The sequence below is a fragment of the Microtus ochrogaster genome, chromosome 19 (genome assembly GCF_000317375.1).
Source record: "Microtus ochrogaster isolate Prairie Vole_2 chromosome 19, MicOch1.0, whole genome shotgun sequence".
NCBI lineage: Eukaryota > Metazoa > Chordata > Mammalia > Rodentia > Cricetidae > Microtus > Microtus ochrogaster.
Window position 1 is genome coordinate 63,982,123 of NC_022021.1, and position 14,639 is coordinate 63,996,761.

General features: G+C 38.4%; 1 pseudogene; it reads left to right on the plus strand.

The window, feature by feature from the left end:
* The first annotated feature begins 8,128 nt into the window (after positions 1-8,128).
* On the plus strand, positions 8,129-8,731 carry LOC113457161 (annotated as a pseudogene).
* Positions 8,732-14,639: the final 5,908 nt, after the last annotated feature.

The window sequence follows — 14,639 nt, forward strand, 5'->3', positions numbered from 1 at the left end:
TATGTGATAATTGTGTTTATTTTACTAATTTATGAAGATTAAATTGACTTCTAAAGTTGTCTTTTCCTTGCTAATCTTGAAAACAAGATTCATATGAGAGAAAAATATAACAATGCAAATTTTTCTAAAGCCTAACCCATAACAGTATTTGAGCTTGGCAGAAAATTCATGAAAAGCATTCACCTATTAATTCTATTTTTATTATTTTATCCATTTAGCTTTTGTTTTGATCACAGTTATCAATTGTGTAATTTATAACTTTCGATAATTTAGTTTTTCTTTCAATAATATTTATGCATAAAATTGTATACAACGTTCAACCTTTTCATTCATAATAAAAACTGTCTCTTTTTAATGTCCTATTTGCAGCCTTGCCAGAGTTTTATCTTATTATTTAAGAAGAAAAAACCAACAGATTCTGCTCATATCTGTTTTTTTTGTATTTTCTGCCAAAATGATTAGTCCAGAAACTCATAAATGCTAAGCAAGCAATCTATCCTTTAACTCCAGCCTTCTTTCTAAAACAGGATTTATTTATTATTTATTCATGTGTAAGAGTACGTGCAAGTCTGTGGGTATGTTTGTGACTATATTTATCGTATACATGGAGATCAGCAGAAAGTGTTTGATGCTCTGAGCCTAGGGTACAGGTGTTTTAGGGTTAGCCAATATAGATACTACGAACTGGTCTCTGATTCTCTGAAAGCGCAGCAGGCAAGGCATTTTAGCCATCGTCCTTGTCCCTAACTTCTTAATTTCATCCAGTATTTTCTCATTTCTATGAGCTACCTCACCTTCAACCTCATCTAGATTCTTGAGTTGTCTGATTAAACCACTTGACATTATTATTTAAAGCGTTAATTTCACAAATATCATGCAAACATCATTTTCATACCTACTGAGAAGTCTACTTGCAAAATTCTAAATGCATAGAATAATTTGTCTTTCTCTATATCACTTGGCACTTAACTTTAAAGAATTGTGATCCAAAACTGTGACCCATAAATTTAAAATTTTACATAGGTGTTCTTCAACTTACAATGTGGTATGTTCTGATAAGTCTATCATAAGCTACAATTATCATAAGTCAAAGGTGTTTTGTATGCCCCTAAACTACAGACTACAGGATATCAATATTATGAGTTAGTCTAATCTGCTACAAAACTGTTCATAACTCTTTTATTTCAAGACAGGGTTTCTCTGTGCAACAATCCTGTCTGTCCTGGAACTTGCTTTGTAGACCAGAATAGCCTCAAACTCGCAGAAATCTGCCTTCCTCTGCCTCCCAAGTGCTGTAATTAAAGGCATGTGTTCGACCACCGTCCGGAGATAGTGATAACTCTTAACATTCTCTGAAGTCAACCTACACAAAGTCTGTTTTGCAATACTAACTACTCACTACATTGTGGGCTCCAGCTTATCGGTATTTTCTTTTATGATTTTGTGTACAACTGGAAATATCATATCTCTGCTATAGTTCGCCATATCAAAAAACTGTGAAACATGCTCTATATGTTAGGTAGAACAGATTCAAAATTCAGAATTCTAAATATTGTTTCCTGAATATGCATCATCTTATACCATCATAAAGTCATAAATTTGGTCATAATTTTGGTTTGGTGTATATACTAAATTTGCTGAGATTCTCTTACTATTACCATCACTATTTATATTTTTGTGTGTCAGTCAGCTATAGTTGCATATTGTTGATTTCATGTCAGCTTGAAATACAAAGGCAAAATGTTTTTTCAGGCATTTCCCTGCTTCTATACAATGTGGGCCTTGTTTTCATCTGCATATATCTGTGAACCTGAAAGTGCAGGTTTAATAATTATATTGTTAAACAATGCATTATTAATTATTTAACTTCTTTTTATTCAAGATTCTCGTCTCTTCTAGTTGTTATGTACAGGGAGCCGGACAGGATCGCCATTGCAAGATGACACCACATCCTGTCTTGCTGGTTATAAACAACTCCATATTTGGCTATGCCTTTGAGAGCTGCCTGTCCCCAGCTTCCCGCATGCGCTGTGGATAAGGGTCCCTGGGCCTATCTCGATGCAGTCTGGTGTCAGCTGATGATGGCAGCCAATCACAGGATGACCCATGTGCCAATTCCATATATAAGCAGCCGCCATTGTGCCCCCCCCTCTCTCTCTCGCCTCCGTCTCTCTCTCTCTCTAGCATCTCTCTCATGTCTCCCTCTAGCGTCTAGCTCTCTCATCTCTCTCTCTCTCTTTCTCGTCTCTCGTTTCCTGTCCCCCTTCGCATAAAGCTCTCCCTCAACCAAATGCACTCCAGTAAAGCGTGATCTGAGAAGAATCCTCGTGTGTGGTGGGTGTTTCTTCCTCGCCGGTCAAGAACCCCCCCCCCCCCCCAGTTATGAAGTTCTGGGTAACTCTGTAATTCTGTCATACTCTGATATAGTTCAAGTTTCTGATATTAAATCTGTGAAAACCCATAATTATACATTCTTAATGGGTGGGTTGCCATCTGTATTTCCTTTGTATTTGCTGTTCTCACATTTCATTTTCTTTTTCTGCATATTACTATTTCCATATTTTTCCATATTAGCAGTTTTCACAGTGGTGTCTAGGAAGTCTGGCCACAGACACCCTTCTGGGAGATCTGTGAAGACAACATTTCTTTTTTGCAGAATACTAAATACCCTTTTAGCTTATTGGGAGTAGCAGTCCGTGTGGATATTCTAAAACATTCAAAACATTTTCAATAATTATTGTTTTTTTTTAATACCTGTAATGTATGCTTTAAAAGAAAGATAAGGCCCTATACCTACAGAAACACACACTTTAGCCACAATATTTAGAAGAACTAAGCTAGAAATGACCCAGAAGCCAACTCCCTGAGAACTAGTTCTTATAGTAGTAATAGATGCTATTCAAACTGCCAAAAGATAAAAACAATCAATAGTCTAATACAGATGTAAATCCTATGAACCACAACAATGGCCAGCATGTCAAGAAACAGCCAAGTGTGAAATAGTAGAGTTTATATTTTTTAGGGTAGCCCAAATGTCTAATTGAACTTCAGACCCACTCAATTGGGAGGGAGATTTGTGGCTTGTCCTGTACATCTATCCAAATGCATACAAGGCTGTTAAAGTCACAGACACTAAAGAAGAACCTACTTTTTTGAGTCAGTACAATTTCTAATTATATTTTACTGAATTATGTATCCTTATCTGTATAAATAAGTGTAGCTTTCACCCCTCATCAAAGAATCCATTTTTCATAGAGACCATTGTAATATTTCATATGTGGTCAAATGCAGAGAACAACTCAACATGATGTGTATAACCCCAATTGATACATTTACACAACTACAATACAACCCCTACACACAAGGCTCAGGGGAAAATCACAAAAGAGAAGGCAGAAAGACTGTAAGAGCCAGAGGACCCACATGTCTGCTGTGAGATAGTGAGTGTCTCTGTATATGACAGGAAAGTCACACTCAGGAAATCTCAAAAATATGGTTGCTTAAACAATACCTACAGAACACCCCGTTGACATGTGGGAAATCTCATGTGGTCTTATCTTAGATGAAGAGCTGTAAATAATTAATTGCTGCTAAGAGCTAGAAAGCCAATCTACAGGGAATTACCCCCAAATAGTTTAGCCTATCCCAAGCAGTTGTCCAGAAACACAGATACATATGAGCAACAACAAATGGACTCAACAGACTGCTTTTATATATACATATGTGTGTGCAACAATAATTGAAGAAGATGTTATGAATTTGAGAGGAAATCTGTCAGGAGCCATTTTCCCCCAAAATTATTGCAGGGACCATTGCCCTGGGGAGTTTGCAGAGAGCCCCACACCCAAAAAGTATTTAGAGCTGTTTTATTGGCAGAGTCTATTTCACACCCAACTATCTTGAGAGCTATCTGTTAGCAGAACCCACCCCACATTCCAACTATCTAGAGAACTAGGTGTGTCAACTTGCGACTTCCTGGACCAATCATAACCTCCAGGACGACGACCTCGCAACCGGCTGGAACCATCGCTGCAAGATTCCTTCCTGCCCATGCCCCTGCCCCCCAAATTCCTCATCCAGGGGCTATAGAAGCTGCAACCACGACGCTAATAAACGGAGGCTTTGACAAATCTGATTGGCCCCCTTCCTGTCTCCCGCCCATGTCTTTCAGATAGCGCCTCTCGGGGACCCTGGAATAACTGACCAGCCAGGCGGGTTACAACCCCTAGACTAACTTACCCGCCGAGGCGGACTACAGAAATCAGGTGGAAGACAGAGGGAATTGGAGGTGGGAGAGAGAAAGGTGAAAACGATGTAAATGCAAAACCCTTGCAAGAAAATCTCGAAGAATGCAACAGAGAAAGAATGAAATAATGAATAGACTATTGGGGTACAGCATATCTGTTACACATAGGATAAAAGCATTACTTTTTAAGAATGATTTTATTTGTTTTATTTTTCTTTATTTTCACAGATACATGTTTCCTCTTAGCTTGCATAATATAGATGTATATGTAAAATGTAATTTGTAAATAGTTTTTTAAGTTTACCTTTCCAAATTTGCGACATCTTCAGTTTAGAGCAAAAATAATTATAAAATACCTTTTGCCTCCTAGGTAGAATATTTGGCATTACGAATGTGATAATGAATAAATCACATTCTCTATTTCCATTTTTATGGAGGTAGAAGAGGAAATAAGGGACACCTAAAATGATTATATTAATATTATGTGGAAAATCTCTGCTATGAGTCATTGCTATGTTTACTGAGAGTGCAGGGATGGATTCCATGTTTACATACTGATATATTAAAGAAGAATAGCGAGGTAAATGAATATTGTCGCCGGGATATTTTAAACAGAGGTACATTCTGTGTACTCTTACAAATACTAAAAAAGGTATAAAAAAAAGTGTCAGGGACTGGGGACATCTAGTTAAGATAAGAACCTTCTAATGGTTGATAATAATCTGAGAGCAAAGTTGTAGTTAGCATGTTTCAAATATCCTGCAAAGGAGTTCTAACATACAGGTGCTTCTTCATAAAATATAAAGTTCTATGGTCAAAATAATCTACATTTCAAGCATTCACATATACAATTTTAAGGTCAATGAAAAATCTTGAATTCATCAAGCTAATTCCATGTTAACTAGGTACTTTTAAACGCACCTATATTCTAGGTGTTTTATTATTACCTATTGCCATCCCATGCTACCCATGTATTTCACAAAATACTTTGTGCAATATCGAACAGAAACTATATGGTGGCTAAAAGGTTTGTCTTTTCACATATATGTTGATAATTGGACTTCATTTGTAATTCAATAGGAAGTCAACGTTAGTGTTCCAGAAGGAAAATAGGAACCGTAATTCAGCCTACATATAGGATAGCTAGAAGGGGAGATATGCAGGAGGCTGGAACACCAGAGAGGAGAATTCATTCTTGGAACAGTTCAAAATACAAAACTATAAACATATGTTTTGGAAATGTTTCTAGATTTAATAAATTCTATGATAATATACTAGGGAGATTTCTTTGAAAATCTGTAACAGATGCCAGAAAGAGCACTATCCACTTTATCATCAATTAACATATATGTGGGATCTCCAGGGGGCACTACACTTGTATATAACAACCAAAAACAAATTACAACAGCCTTGCCTTGCTGTCAAACTGGAGAATAAATGATCGAGATAAAAATAATTAATTTCAAGTGGATTCAATTACTGTAGTCAGTCACTGCTCAAGTATTTAATAAGTACCCATTGGGTACAAGTCATTTTGTGAGGTTCTTGTAAAAACCCATAATTATATTAATGACAAGAGAGTTTTTCATGACATAGTAATATGTAATTCACATGGGAGACTGAATGAAATCTCTCTGGTTTAGCTCTTCTGAGTCTTACTAATGGAGACATCCATTAAATAGTTATACTAAAGAGCCCATCAAGGAAAAGATCTTTATATATCCCATCATTTGAGAGGATATTGAAATGTACTTATTCTAAAGTGTCAGAAAACTCCTATGTCCATTCAATCATAAAGTCTAAACACAAGTTTAGTACAAGTGTCTGGCACTAAGCAAGGACAGAGATAAAACAGGAGCCACACTTCCCCAAGTTCTTAGTTGTGTGGAGGATGAAATCTGTTAATGGAGGTAAATCAGAATTAAGAAGAGGTAGGAATTATGTATGTGATAAATGCAAAGGAGAGAAATGAGGCAAATAGAGATACTGAAACATCCAAAGAAGTAGAGAGAAAAATATTTTTGAGAAAATATAGGAGGAGCTCATGCCCTGTGGTAGGCATGATGTAATAAAGACAAATTTGAAAGTAAATATAGATAACTCTTTAAAGCAGATGTTCGACAAATGAGAGGCTAGAAACACACAGGTGCTTCAAAACATAGATGCTAATTTATGAACAGAGAGAGTGGAGAGCTGGGCTGTGGTAGCAATTGCCATTAGTCCCAGCAGTCGGGAGGCAAAGGAGGAGGATCTTGGTGAGTTCGAGGCCAGCCTGGTCTACAAAGCAAGTTTCAGGATAGGTAGGACTGTTATGCAGAAAAATCCTGTCTTAAAGAGTTGAGAACAGAAGGAACTTAACATTGAAAAGAACTGAGTTTTAAAAAATTAGATAAGTTAGACAGGGTCATAGGAGTTAACCATGTAAGAATAATTGACCTCAATCATTTCAGTTTTTGATATTAGCAAATAGTTTCCATCATAGTTAAATAAGTATACAGATTGGTTTATTAATGTCAAGCTTATTAATGTCATGATTCTACTCTGAGAGGTCTGGAGGCTTAGTTTCTTTAACAGCAATAGGAAAAAAATGTATTGAACAAGGAGAGAGTCACAAAGAATATAAAAATTTGAGTTTAAAATATATCAGCTGCTGGGTCTTGAGGTCGACTGATTTCCAATTTTTTTGAATAAAATCTAAATAAGCTGGCACTCCCACCAGCAGTGGAGAAGTGTTCACCTTACTTCACATCCTCTCCAACGTAGACTGCCATTAGCGTTTTTAATCTTGGCCATTCTGACAGGCGTAAGATAGTATTTCAGAGTCAGTTTGATTTGCATTTTCTTGATTGCTAAGGATGTTGAACACTTCTTTAAGTGTATCTTGATCATTTGAGATTCTTCTGTTGAGAATCCTGTTTAAATCTGTACCCCCTTTTTAATGGGATTATACCACTCTTGGGCATATACCCAAAGAATGCCCAATCATATCCTAAGGATACTTGCTCAGCTATGTTCATATCAGAACTATTTGTAATAACCAGAACCTGGAAACAACCTAGATACCCCTCAATCAAAAAAATGAATAAAGAAAATGTGGTATATCTACACATTGGATTATTGCTCAACAGGAAAAAATGACATGAAATTTGCAGGGAAATGGATATAAGTAGAAAAATAAATCATCCTGAATGAGGTAACCCAGACACAAAAAGACAAACAGGGCATGTACTCACCCATAAGTGAATATTAGCTGTAAAGCAAAGGATATAACCGGGCTACAATCCTCAGCCCCAGACAAGCTAGGTAACAAGGAGGACCGAAAGAGGAACACATGGATCTGTCTTCCTGGGAAAATGAGGTATCTGAGATGCCCTGGGTAAACCGAGGGGAGAGTAAAAGAGAAGGGATGGAGGAATGGGAACATGAGGGATAAGGATGGTGAAATTATGGGCAAGACAGAGAGGGAGAATGATGGGGGAGCTATTTGGATAGAGGGGGAAGTGGGGGTAGACAAGCGGGAGTAAAAGAGGCAGGGGAAACTGTGGTTGGCATGTTAAAAAAATTTTAAATGATGAAAAAATATATCAAATGCTTCTTAAGAAAATCATTAACTTTTCTTCTTTAGAGGAAATTTTTTTCCAAACAACATAGACTCTCATTCAAAAATGAATAAAGAACAAAATAGTAAACCCATTCCAACTAGGAGACAGTTTTTAGTGATGCCCAATGCATAAACAGGTGTTCTGAATATATGCAGTACTTCGAACATAAATATTCTATTTAGGAAGTAAATAATGGATGACATTTTTCCAAAATAAAAATTACAAAATATGGAGAAAGGTTTCTTCCTTTACTCTGGTGGCAGTCATCAGGTGAGCCAAGATGAAAGCATATAAATACATCCAGGAAATTTGGAAGAAGAAACAGTCTGACTTGATATACTTTTTTTCTGAGGGTCCACTGCTGCCAATATTACCAGTTCTAGACACAGCCTGGAGCTCCCTGAACCACCGGTCTGATAAAACATGAATGCTGAGATACAAGGCCAAGCAAAGTTATGTCATAGACAGAATTCATGTCTGTCATATGACCACAAATGCCTGGTTCTTAAAGGTTCAACTTACAGTAGGCCCGGCTATCATGGCATCAACCAACAAAAGTTTGCCCAAAGCCTTTGGTGTGCTGCTGAGGAAAGAGCTGAACCCTGGGGGACTTTGAGAGCACTAATTTTTTACTGGGTTGGTGACGATCTCACAGACAATTTTTTTTTGAGGTTATCCTCATTGATCCATTCCATAAACTATCAGAAGAAATCCTGGAACCCAGTGGGTCACCCAACCAATCCACAAGCACAGAGATTTGTGTGGACTGGTGTCTGCTAGTCTTGACATCTATGCCTTTGAAAAGGGCCACGAGTTCTATCACACTGTTGGTGGTCCTAGGGAATGTACTCTCCAACACCACCATTACCACCAATACACATAATATTTGTAAAGTTAATACCCAGTAAAGAATTTAGGACAGTCAAAAAAAAAAAAAGAACAAAATACTTTATGGAATCCTTAGCAAGTAGTTGTTAAGGAATACAAAAGTGTATACGACAAGGTAGGGAAAAGTTCATTCTCTGCCATGGAAGGTGCTTTCAATATATTTTGCTTCCAAAACACAGAGTGCCCTAAAGGGGAGAAAAGAAAAAGAAAAAGAAAGCTAGGCAAGATGGTCAGGAAGCTGAGGCAGAGGGATTGATGCAAGTTAAAGTCAGCACGGGGCAAGGGAGAGTATCCTCCTAGAAAAGGTGTTTTTGCCTTTTCTTTATTTAAAGAAGCCAGAAGACTCCAAGGATTGTGGAACACGTGACTCATCAGAACAAAGAAATGATCATGATGTAAAGGAAAATCTATTTTCTAAATGATGAGAACATAGTGTATCACACAACCACTCAAAGGTAAGACATACCCTGTTCTATTATCTAACGCTTTGGAGGAGTCCATGGCAAGGCACTGAAAAGGAAGGGAAACGGCCCTGTTACCTGGACCATGCTTCCCCTTTGCTGGGCTGAAGAAACAAGCATGGTCTTCTAGTTCTCTATGACAGCTTTCGATGCTAACTAGGAAAAGAATCAGAAAGGCAGGGTTAACTCCATCTGAAGAAGCACAGGTCTCTGAGATTATGAATTGGATTGATGAATTTTTCTTTCCTGAAGAACAACATGCAGATTAAAGAGCTTTTAACTGTTCTTGATGCAATCAAAAGGTTATGGTTGTCCGCTAAAAACTCAGTTTCGGCCACAGTTTATGCAAGTTGCTCATATTACTCACTCAGTAATGATGTCCTTGGCCCTACTCTTTGTGGTCTGGTTCTCATTTGTTTGGTATTGCATTCCAAGACTGCGATGACTCAGAAATGGCCCTTCTTTTTTACAGTAAGAACTAGCATGTTTTGCCTGAAACATCTCAAGTTTAATCGTTTGTCTGTGGTCTTCCCACAATAAATCCAAGCAGGTGGGTATAAATAAAGACTTTAACCAGTTGAGTGAGAAGACCAATGTCTTCAGCCAAAAAGCTTCTGAAGTTATCCAGTTTAAATTCATTTGATACCCACAGAAAATGTCATCTTTTTTGATAACATCCAGTATTTATTGTTATCAAAATATGGTTGCTAACTACTATCAAGTAGTCTATTTAGAATGCATGAAAACATTTTCCAAGAGTTAAGAGAACCAAATATATTTAAAATATGTAGAAATAGTTTAGAGAGAATGTGAAATCTGTATCGAATCTAAGATATGTTATAAAGAAGAGGTATGGGATTTGTGATAAGCTGATATAAAAGGTAAAAGTGAGTAATAGGTAAAATGTGGGCAGATATATTTAACATAATATTACTTTATTTATGAACTAAGAAAATAGGGGAGTTATCTCCGAGCTACAGAAGATACCTAAGCAGAAACGGAACTAAAAATCATACAAACACTGAACGTAGAAATGCCCATTTCCTGGGACAGTAGACTGTCATACATCCTGAAAATTAAGTTATTCATTCAGTGAGAAAAATGTTCCCCCTCCCGACTTACCCTTCCCAATGTTTACGTTCCACAATCCCTGAGTTTCCCCCATTTTTTCTTTTTCCTGTATTAAATTATGACTTTCTTCTTTACCTGGCCAGCAGTAAAATGTGAGTTATACCAGAAACAGAGAAAAAACAAGTTTAAGATACTATCTTCCATAGAAAAGTACTTGAACGGGTAGTCTTTTATGATATTCTAAATGCAGTAAGATATAAACATGAATTAAATTTGTATAAAAGAACTAATGCTCAACCTGGTCTTAAATAAATAAAGAGACCAGGGAGATGATCACTTGATAACATGCTTGCCATACAAGCATGAGGACCTGAGTCTAGATCCTCACCAAACGTGCCAAAAGCTAGGCGCTGCAGCATTGTAAACAAACCCAGTGTCAAGGAGTTGGAGACCTCAGGCTTGTTGGAAAGAGCACCTAACCACTCAGTGAACCCCAGATTCAAGGAACAGTCTTATCTCAAAAGGTAAATTGGAGAGTGACCAATGAAGACACCCAACCTCACCCTTGACCCCATCCCCCAAGAACTCATGTACCACACACACATTTACCACCACCCCACCTATACTCAAAGAAGGCAAAGATGTAGCAATAACTTTGATCAATAATCATAATTTAGAGAGAGAAAAAAGATGCCATTCTACCCATAAAGAACAGACGTACTTGATCATACTAGTGCACACTGGAGGGTAGCTACAGGTGCCAAGGACTAGGGATTTTACCTGTGCTGGAATTTCTCTGCATCTATGTGTTCCTCTGTCCCTGATCCATGTAACTGTAGACTATTTTTCTTTTTTGTTTGTTTGTATTTTTGAGATAGGGTTTCTCTGTAGCTTTTTGGTTCCTGTCCTGGAATTAGCTTTTGTAGACCAGGCTGGCCTCGAACTCACAGAGATCTGCCTGCCTCTGCCTCCTGAGTGCTGGGATTAAAGGCGTGCACCACCACCACCCGGCCGTTTGTTTGTTTTTTGAGACAGTTTTTCTCTGTATAGCTCTGGAGCCTGCCTCTGCCTCCTGAGTGCTGGGATTAAAGGCGTGTTCCACCATCACCCGGCTGACCATTTTCAACAAATGCTTGAAAAAACTTAGAAGAGAGGCCTGACAGAAACTTAAACCAACAATCCAGAAATTAAAAGAACGAAGTTCAGCATCATGGTCTCAGTTATTTGAAACTGTTCTAATTTGACAATGACTCATCTAAATGCAGCAAGAATTCTTTGCTTGGTAAAGAAAGGCTGCTGTCTACCTTCTGTTTCTCTACTATGCCATACAGATATGGTCATTTAATCCACGATTTAAATAACTATTATCAGAAGAATAAGCAGTCCTTTCAATTGAATATCCACCATTATAAACATAGACATAGATATAGATATATAGGTTATAGGGTTTCTCACTTTATTATCCCACTGACTGGCAGAAACATAACCCTAAACTAACCCCTGCTAAGCACCTGTATCTGTGACAAGACTCAGAAAACACCACTACAGTGTCCCTGGGACACCTGCTGCCTTCTCAGCAGGAGGAATCAGGAAGCAACACCCTGCAGGTGGAGAGAGCAATATCAAACTAATCAGCAACATCATAGAGTAAGTTTTGTCCATTGCCCAAAGGTAAATCACGTCTGGCTCTTTTGCTATGTCCACTTATCATGTCAACAGAAAGTGCTCTAGCTTGTTACTGGAGCCAGGAGCTCCTGCAGTCACCAAGGTCTACCCACCTCATTCCTCCTTTCTTGAGCTTGTGTAATGGACTTTAAAGCTTCTGGAGTCGACAACAAATTTATTTTCTTTCTGAGCATTGCTTGCAACCTACTGAGTGTTTCTGATTTGTTAGCACGTGGCTGAGCCTGCCAAGAAGGACCTCCTCTTTGAAGTAAACCAGGGAACCCAGCAGTTCCCAAATTGGTATCATCCCTTTTACAAGTTGAGGGGCCTCATGGGTACTTTAATGCTTATTTATCACAGACAGGCTCGGAGAGTATGAAGCTTTAACCAAACAACTCCCGTGTGATCAAAGGGGAATACAGCACAGCCAGCAATGGATCTTTTTCTTCAGAGTGACTTTTACAAGTGACTAAGGCAATGAGAAAAGGAGAAACAGGTGAAAAGCTTGGGCCAAGTGAGCTGTGCCAAGTATTTCACAAGTGAGGAGGTAGTGAAGAATTAGAAAACAAAACAAAACAAAAACATCGAGTTTGCTTTTGTGAGGCTTCTTAACTTGTGCTGCCTAAACAGAAGGCTAATCCTATTCAGAAAACAGTTGTTGGATCCCAAGCTGGACCCTATCTTTAGAGGAGAGATGTAAAATGGGGCTCACAGAGAGCTCGATGCAGTCAGGAGCTGGGGGTGCCTCCAGTTATTTCCCCAACTGCACACTAAAAGCGACAGGAGTGGTGTATCCTCAGACAACCTTCCTCTGGCAGAGCGATATCAGCAAGTGGCCTGTTTTGCTGCTAGATGTGCTAAAGATTAGATAAGAAAGCAAACAGTCCCTGTGGGATACTCCAAGTCCTCCAACTGCCAAAATAGGATCCCAGAGCAGATCAAAAGCAGAAAGGATTGGAGAGCATCTCCAAAGCATTTCACAGGAGCATGGCGGAGGCCTAAGAACCAAAGCCCAGGCATGGAATTAGAAGCTAAGCTTACATTCCAGTGGGAGGGTTTTTCAGCTGAAGGGTTAGAGTCCTGTGTGCCACTTGCAGTTTTTCCCTCCCACTGTTTTTCGTATTTGTTAACACATCTCACAAAGTGAGTAACTCAAGATGGCCTGTTACTCCGTGGGTCAGAGCAGCTCCGCAACAGTGAAAGGAGTGGGACTCTGTTTACTATTTTGCCATGAATAAACTGGAGACTCACCTAAAGTTTCTATATTATGTTCCCCTGCCTGTAAAATTCAGAGCCATCACTATAGACCTTTCTGGTTCATGACATGAATGACCTCATGACTTGCACCTTAGCTGTAGGACTTTAGGTGTCAATAAAAAACTCTATGCCAGTTGTTATTTAGTGATATTCAGTGTAGGGAAGAGAGTAGCTAGGAGGAAAGTAGATCCAGAAATATTTGCATGTAATTCCCTCGTACAGAAAGAGCATCATTCATAAAGGAAATACTGTTATTCAGCAAATATAGTTGTTTTGTCCTATTAATATCCCAAATCTAAGAAGAACACACACACACACAATTATGGACCATCAGTATATGAACATGTGGCAATGTTTATGAATATGTTGTTATAGCTGCAATCAGGCAACACAAAGAACACAGGGCTCATACTTATTTCCCAAAGATTATTCCTGTTTTAGAAAGATGATCGACATATTCTGTTTATGTTTACCTGCTTTCATTTATTGAAACTTAATACATCTTACAAGTTAAACATGGACAGTTTGTTAAACATCATTTCATGTGTTTAAAGGCATAGCGTGAGACCAGTGTGAGGTCAGCCAACGATGATGCAAAAATGAAAAATCTGACTTGTTCCTATGCTTGAATGGCCTTCCTACTGAATAGAAACCTGACAAACACAATAAAGAAACCTTAATGTGATAACTATGACAAACGCAAACAAAGTGCTTGGGAAAATTAGAGAACTGAGACCAGTAACTCTGCCTTTAGAAAAGGTGGAAGAGCTCCAAGGAGGCTCATAGAAGGTGACACTTCCGGGCGTAGATGACTGCAGGTTTGACCTTTCCAGAGAAAAAGCTTTTAATTAGATCTAGAATACAAAGACTGTGACCGGAAATGTATCCCAGACAAAAGAAGAGGGTTGGCAAAGGCATGGGGAGATGGAAACTTAACAAACAGTTGGTCTTTCCAAGTGAATGATTGTGAGGGCTTAGAAGGAAGAAAACAAGACCGGAAAAAAAAAAAATAGTAAGAAGTCTTAGTTGAACAACACGGAAGGTTCTCAACTTTACCCAAATGGACCATGGAGGAGTTGTCGAAACTTACAGCATTGGCCCAAAATGTGATAGGTGACTCAAAATAAAAATAAAATAAAACAAAAATGTCCCCCAAAATGGCCCAGCCTAGGAAACCAAGATCCACACATGATTCAAATTCACCTCAAACTTAGCTGAAGTTTGGCGCCACCTGGTGACAATTTCCTGCTTGGGTTTGAATACCCGTGGGAGTGACTAGGTTCCTGTAGTGGGCAGGATCTTTAAAATGGAGCCAGTGATTCCACCAAGGGAATGATGCCGACTTCATTGATTCAATTTACTGGCCCGGAATATGTTGAGAATATAGTTCGTTTCTTTGCTGTTCCTTGGTTTATTTTATCCCCCTGTTCTTATCCCACAAGAGCAAGA